Here is a 7,161-nt window from a genome sequence, read left to right as displayed (position 1 = left end):
TTTTGTATCTGCAAAAGTTTATCTCAATACCGTCACAGACTGGTCTTCCCTGGTTGCCTGACCCTGCTGAGACCCCTGTCACTACCTGACCCTGCTCAGATGAGGCATAATACATAAAAGGAAAAATATTTGTTCCTGTGTGACACCTTCCCTGGAGGCATTTCATTGATAGGCTATGCTTGTGAAAACAATATGATTCTCCCATGTAATTTGACCATATTTCCCTCAGGTATTTTGGATTATTGTTGCTCATATGGGTCTTCACTTTTGAGGAAATGCACGGTGTTTATATTCACATGCAGTGCCTCCGGAAAGCATTTAGACACCTTGACTTTTTCCACATTTTGTTACGGTATAGCCTTATTCTAATATGGATTAACCTATTAGTACTCTAGGGGCAGTATTTCATTTTTGGATAAAAGGACGTGCCCGTTTTAAGCGCAATATTTTGTCACGAAAAGATGCTCGAATATGCTTGGAATTGATAGTTTTGGAAAGAAGACAGTCTTACGTTTCCAGAACTGCAAAGATTTTCACTGTGAGTCCCTTAGAACAAATGCTTCGGGCAAAACCAAGATGTATGACTGACCAGGAAATGCACAGGATTTCTGAGGCTACGTTTTCCATGATCGCCTTATATGGCTGTGAATGCGACAGGAATGAACGGACTCTTTATCTTGTTTCCCCAAGGTCTCTGCAGCATTGTGACGTATTTGTAGGCATATCATTGGAAGATTGACCATAAGAGACTACAATTGCCAAGTGTCCCTCTTGGTGTCTGCGTGGCATTTGGTGCGCAAAACTCAGCTCCCAGTATTTTTCCATTCGAATCTCAGAACAAACCAGGCTACAAGGACGGTGCTTTCAATGGAAGGATATATGACAAACCACCTTCAGGATTGATTCAAACAACGTTTTCCATGTTTCAGTCGATATTATGGAGTTAATTCGGAAAAAAGTTTGACATGTAGGTGACTGAATTTTCGGTTAGTTTCGGTAGCCAAATGCATAGTAACAAAAGGGAACGATGTGTCCTACACAAGAATCTTTCAGGAAAAAACTGGACATCTGCTATGTAACTGAGAGTCTCCTCATTGAAACATCTGAAGTTCTTCAAAGGTAAATTATTTTATTTGATTCCTTGGCTGGTTTTTGTGAATATGTTGCGTGCTAAATGCTAACGCTAAATGCTAAGCTAGCTATCACCACTCTTACACAAATTATTGATTTTCTCTGGTTCTAAAGCATATTTTGAAAATCTGAGACGACAGGATTGTTAAGAAAAGGATAAGCTTGAGAGCAGGCATATTTATTTCATTTCATTTGCGATTTTTAGAAATCGCTAACGTTGCGTTATGGTAATGAGCTTGAGGCTGTAGTTACGCTACCGCATACGGGTTTGGGCGGACTATGAGGTTAAAGCAAAAAAATCCTGAGCAATTATGGTGGAAAAATTGCAAGATTATGTTATAACACTTTTATTGCATCAAATGGTTGTTTTATGCAACAGGATATGCAACTATTGTGTGTGTGTGTTCTACTGAGGATGGGCCTCCGCCGAGATAACACTGACAGGAGATTTACAATGTATTTTGGGTGATAAAACCTAAAGAGCATTCCAGAGCATGAGTTAATGTTTCTGTTCTATACCATACCAGGAAGAGATGGTTCCAGTTCGGAGTCGGCGGGACAGACACTGGTCTCTATACAATAAAAACTGTTGACACAGCAGATACTGTCTGCTATGTATTGCAGGTGTCTTTCATACAAATCTCAACCTTGTGACGCATTCTATACAGTATATCTGTTGTTCATTGTGTAGGTTAAAGGGGTGTATCTTGTCTATAAAATACCTTTGAACTTTTGTCTCTGGGCTCTCAACGAATCATCTGAGCGTGAATCGTCGACCAGCCAAGGCCAGCTATCATTATCTTAGAGCACTCAACCGATTCACTTTATATGTGTGCATTGTATTGACCTGCTCCCTTATTAATAAGTGATTAAAGATTTAGTTTAAGTATAACTCTGACTTGCGTGATAAGTTTGTCTCTCCTCATTTGATAGTAAAGAAATTAACCACCAAACAATCTATACATAATACCCCGTAATTAATCATATAATACCCCATAATTATTAGGCCAGAACTTTTCTATATCTTCTTGATGCACCCATCCCATTAGCGGGATCATTTTCGTCAACATCCGCTGAATTGCAGACCGCAAATTAAAATTAAAATTAAAAAAAATATTTTCATGAAATCACAAGTGCTATATAGCCAAACACAGCTTAGCTTGTTGTTAATCCACCTGGCGTGTCAGATTTCAAAAAAGCTTTTCAGCGAAAGCATTCCTAGCGTTTATGTAAGGACATCTCTCTCAGCAGACAAAACATTACAAACAGCTAGCAGCCAAGTAGATTGGTCACAAAAGTCAGAAAAGCAATAAAATTAATCGCTTTCCTTTGATCTTCGGAAGTTTACACTCACGAGTCTCCCAGTTACACAATAAATGTTCCTTTTGTTCCATAAAGAACATTTTTTATATCCAAAATACCTCCATCTGGTTGGCGCTTTATGTTCAGAAATCCACAGGCTCGAGCAGTGACGACCGGGCAGACAAATTCCAAATAGTATCCATAAAGTTCGTAGAAACATGTCAAACGTTTTTTATAATCAATCCTCAGGTTGTTTTTACAGTATATAATCGATAATATTTCAACTGGACTGTAGGTTCTTCAATAGGAAAGAGAGAGAAAATGTCTTCTCCAAGCTGTTGCGCAACGCTGCTGGCACCCAGTCATCCAATGACGCGATGTGATCTTTCTCGCTAATTTTTCAAAATAAATAGAAACTATGTCTAAAGACTGTTCACAACATGTGGAAGCCATAGGAAAAGGAATCTGGTTGATATCCCTTTAAATGGAGTGAAGGCAGGCAATGCAATAGAGAGCATTCAGGAAAAACACCACTTCCGGGTTGGATTTTCCTCAGGTTTTCACCTGCAATATCAGTTCTGTTATACTCACAGACAATATGTTGACAGTTTTGGAATTTTAGAGTGTTTTCTATCCTAATCTGACAATTATATGCATATTCTAGATTCTGGGCCTGAGAAATAGGCAGTTTAATTTGGGTACGTTTTTCATCCAAATATCAAAATACACTCAACATGTTTCTATATCAGAGCATTACCAGGAATATGACTTTCCCGAATTGGATTCTTTGTTCGTACCCCCCAGGGAAATTGAACTGACTCCAGAGGCTGACCCAAACACCACTGGCGGAGGAGAGTTACTCAAAGTGGAGTACTAGTCCGACTCAGGAGTTGCGCACACCACCCACCACTTCTGAGTATGTTACTAGCTAATGTCTAGGCTGTATCACATCCGGCCGTGATTCGGAGTCCCATAGGGCGGCGCACAATTGGCTCAGCATCATCCGGGTTTGGCCGGGGTAGGGCGTCATTGTAAACAATAATTTGTTCTTAACCACCTGCCTAGTTAAATAAAGGTTAAATAAAAATTAAACAAAAAATTTACATTTTTTAAATGTTCAGTCTCTGGATAATAAAGTTGACGATCTCAGGGTGAGGATTTCCTTGCAGAGGGACATCAGGGATTGTAACATACTCTGTTTCATGGAAACATGGCTCTCTAGGGGTATACTGTCCATACAGCCAGTTGTGGTCTCAGTACATAGCGCAGACAGGAATAGAAATCGCTCTGGGAAGAAGGGGCGGGGGTGTATGTTCCATGATTAACTACTCATTTTGTGATTGTGATAACATACAGGAACTCAAGTCATTTTGTTCACCTGACTGAGAATACCTCACAATCAAATGCAGACTGTATTACCTTCCAAAATAATTATCTTCGGTTATAGTCATAGCCGTGTACATTACCCATTAAGCCGATACCACGATGGCCCTCAAAGAACTTCCCTGGACTTTATGCAAACTGGAAACCACATATCCTGAGCCCACATTTATTTTAACCTTTTTGGGATAGGGGGCAGCATTTTCACTTTTGGATGAATAGCGTGCCCAGAGTGAACTGCCTCCTACTCTGTTCCAGATGCTAATATATGCATATTATTATTAGTATTGGATAGAAAACACTCTGAAGTTTCTAAAACTGTTTGAATGATGTCAGTGAGTATAACAGAACTCATATGGCATGCGAAAAACTGAGAAAAATCCAACCAGGAAGTGGGACATCTGAGGTTTGTAGTTTTTCAAAGCCACATTGATACACATTGAGAAATGGATAAAGTTGCACTTCCTACGGCTTCCACTAGATGTCAACCGTCTTTAGTAACTTGAATGAGGATTCTACTATAAAGGAAGGACTCATGAGACCTGTTTGAATCAGTGGTCTGGCAGAGTGTCTCGGTCTCGTGACGCGCGCTCCCGACAGAGTTACCTCTCATTCCAGTGTTTTTCATCAGACAAAGGAATTCTCCAGTTGGAACATTATTGATGTTTTATGTAAAAAATATCCTAAAGATTGATTCAATACATCGTTTGACATGTTTCTAAAGGACTGTAACGGAACTTTTAGAGTTTTGTCTGGATGAAGTAGCTGCGCCTCATGAAGATGGATTACTGGGCTCAACACGCTAACAACAAGTGGCTATTTGGACATAAATTATGGACTTTATGGAACTTTATGGAACAAATCAGCAATTTATTGTCGAACTGGGATTCCTGGGAGTGCCTTCTGATGAAGATCATCAATGGTAAGTGAATATTTATGGTGTTATTTCTAACTTCGTTAACTCCAAAATGGCGGATATTCATCTGGCTGTTATGGATTCTGAGCGCCGTTCTCAGATTATGCTATTTCCGTAAATCTGACACAGCGGTTGCATTAACCTCTTCAACCTATTAAAACGTGCCCGTTTTAAGCGCAATATTTTGTCACGAAAAGATGCTCGACTATGCATATAATTGCCAGCTTTGGAAAGAAAACACTCTGACGTTTTCAAAACTGCAAATATATTATCTGTGAGTGCCCCAGAACTGATTTTACAGGCGAAACCAAGATGAAACTTCAAACAGGAAATTAGCAGGATTTTTGACGCTCTGTTTTACTCTGGTCTCCTTATATGGCTGTGAATATGCTGTGAACGAGCTTATGCGCTCTGCCGTTCGTCCAAGATGCCTGCAGCATTGTGACGTATTTGTAGGCATATCATTGGAAGATTGGCCAGAAGAGACTACATTTGCCAGGGGGCCGTCCGGTGTCCTTTGTCTAATTTGGTGCGTAATTCCCAGTGGCAATTATTTTACCATGCGATACAGAAGGAGACTCATACTTCCAGGAACGATACATCATTGAAGAGATATGTGAAAAACACCTTGAGGATTGGTTCTAAACAACGTTTGCCATGTTTCAGTCGATATTATGGAGTTAATTTGGAAAAAAGTTTGGCGTTTGGATAACTGAATTTTCTGGGTTTTTTGGTAGCCAAACGTGAAGCACCAAACGGACCGATTTCTCCAGCCCAAAAAATCTTTCAGGAAAAACTGAACATTTGCTATCTAACTGAGAGTCTTCTCATTGAAAACATCCGAAGTTCTTCAAAGGTAAATGATTTATTGAATGTTTTGCTGGTTTTTGTGAAAATGTTGTCTGCTAATGCTAACGCTAAATGCTAATGCTAAATGCTAACGCTAAATGCTAAATGCTAGTTTGCTATGGTAGAGAAGCATATTTTTGAAAATCTGAGATGACAGTGTTGTTAACAAAAGGCTAAGCATGAGAGCTAGCATATTGATTTCATTTCATTTGCGATTTTCATGAATAGTTAACGTTGCATAATGGTAATGGACTTGAGGCTGTAGTCATGATACCGGATCCGGGTTGGCTCGACGCAAGAAGTTAAGGAGAATTCAATCTTTAATTCTGTGAATGACAGTTGTATATTTTATCAATGTTTATTATGAGTATTTCTGCAAAATCACCGGATGTTTTGGAATCAAAACATTACTGCACGTAACGCGTCAATGTAAACTGAGATTTTTGGATATAAATATGCACCTTATCGAACAAAACATACATATATTGTGTAACATGATGGCCTATGAGTGTCATCTGATGAAGATCATTAATTTGATCTATATTTCTGCTTTTTGTGACTCCTATCTTTGGCTGGAAAATGGCCGTGTTTTTTAAAACTTGGCTATGACCTAACATAATCATATGTTGTGCTTTCGCTGTAAAGCATTTTTGAAATTGGACACGATGGGTAGATTAACAAGATGTTTATCTTTCATTTGCTGTATTGTACTTGTTAATGTGTGAAAGTTACATATTTCAAAAAAATATTTTTGAATTTGGTGCTCTGTCTTTTCAGCTGAATGTTGTCGAGGGAACCCCTGCCCTAGAAAGGTTAATCCCATTAATCAGATTTCAAAAAGGCTTTATGGCGAAAGCAAACCATGCGATTATCTGAGGACAGCACTCAGCACACAAAACATTACATACAATTACCAGCCAAGTAGATTAGTCACGAAGGTCAGAAATAGCAAGAAAATGAATCAATTACCTTTGATTTTCGTATGGTTGCACTCCCAAGACTCCCAGTTACACAAATGTTTGTATTGTTCGATAAAGTCCCTCTTTATATCCAAAAACCTCAATTTTGTTGGCGCGTTTTGTTCAGTAATCCAATGGCTCAAATGCGGTCACAAGAGGCAGTCCAAAATTCCAAATAGTAGAAACAACGTATATATCCAAGTTTGTAGAAACATGTCAAACAATGTTTATAATCAATCCGCATGTTGTATTTAGCCTAAATAATAGACAATATTTCAACCGGACAATAGCGTCGTCAATGTAAAAAAGAAAAGATAGGCACACTCTCGGTTGTGCGCAGGAAACAGCTCTGGGGACATCCCACTAACCACTGACTCAAAGTTGTTATTCTCCCTAATTTTTCAGAATAAAAGCCTGAAACAATATCTAGAGACTGTTCACAACTAGTGGAAGCCATAGAGAACGGAATCTGGATCCTATCCCTTTAAATGCTGGATAGGCTTTCATTGGAAAAACAGCCATTTCAAAATAATGGCACTTCCTGAATGGATTTTCTTCAGGTTTTCGCCTGCCATTTCAGTTCTGTTATACCCACAGACATTATTTTAACAGTTTTTACTAATA

This window comes from Oncorhynchus nerka, linkage group LG4 (genome assembly GCF_034236695.1).
Source record: "Oncorhynchus nerka isolate Pitt River linkage group LG4, Oner_Uvic_2.0, whole genome shotgun sequence".
Taxonomy (NCBI): domain Eukaryota; kingdom Metazoa; phylum Chordata; class Actinopteri; order Salmoniformes; family Salmonidae; genus Oncorhynchus; species Oncorhynchus nerka.
The sequence above is the reverse complement of the archived record's forward strand: the minus strand, read 5'-3'. Positions refer to the sequence as shown.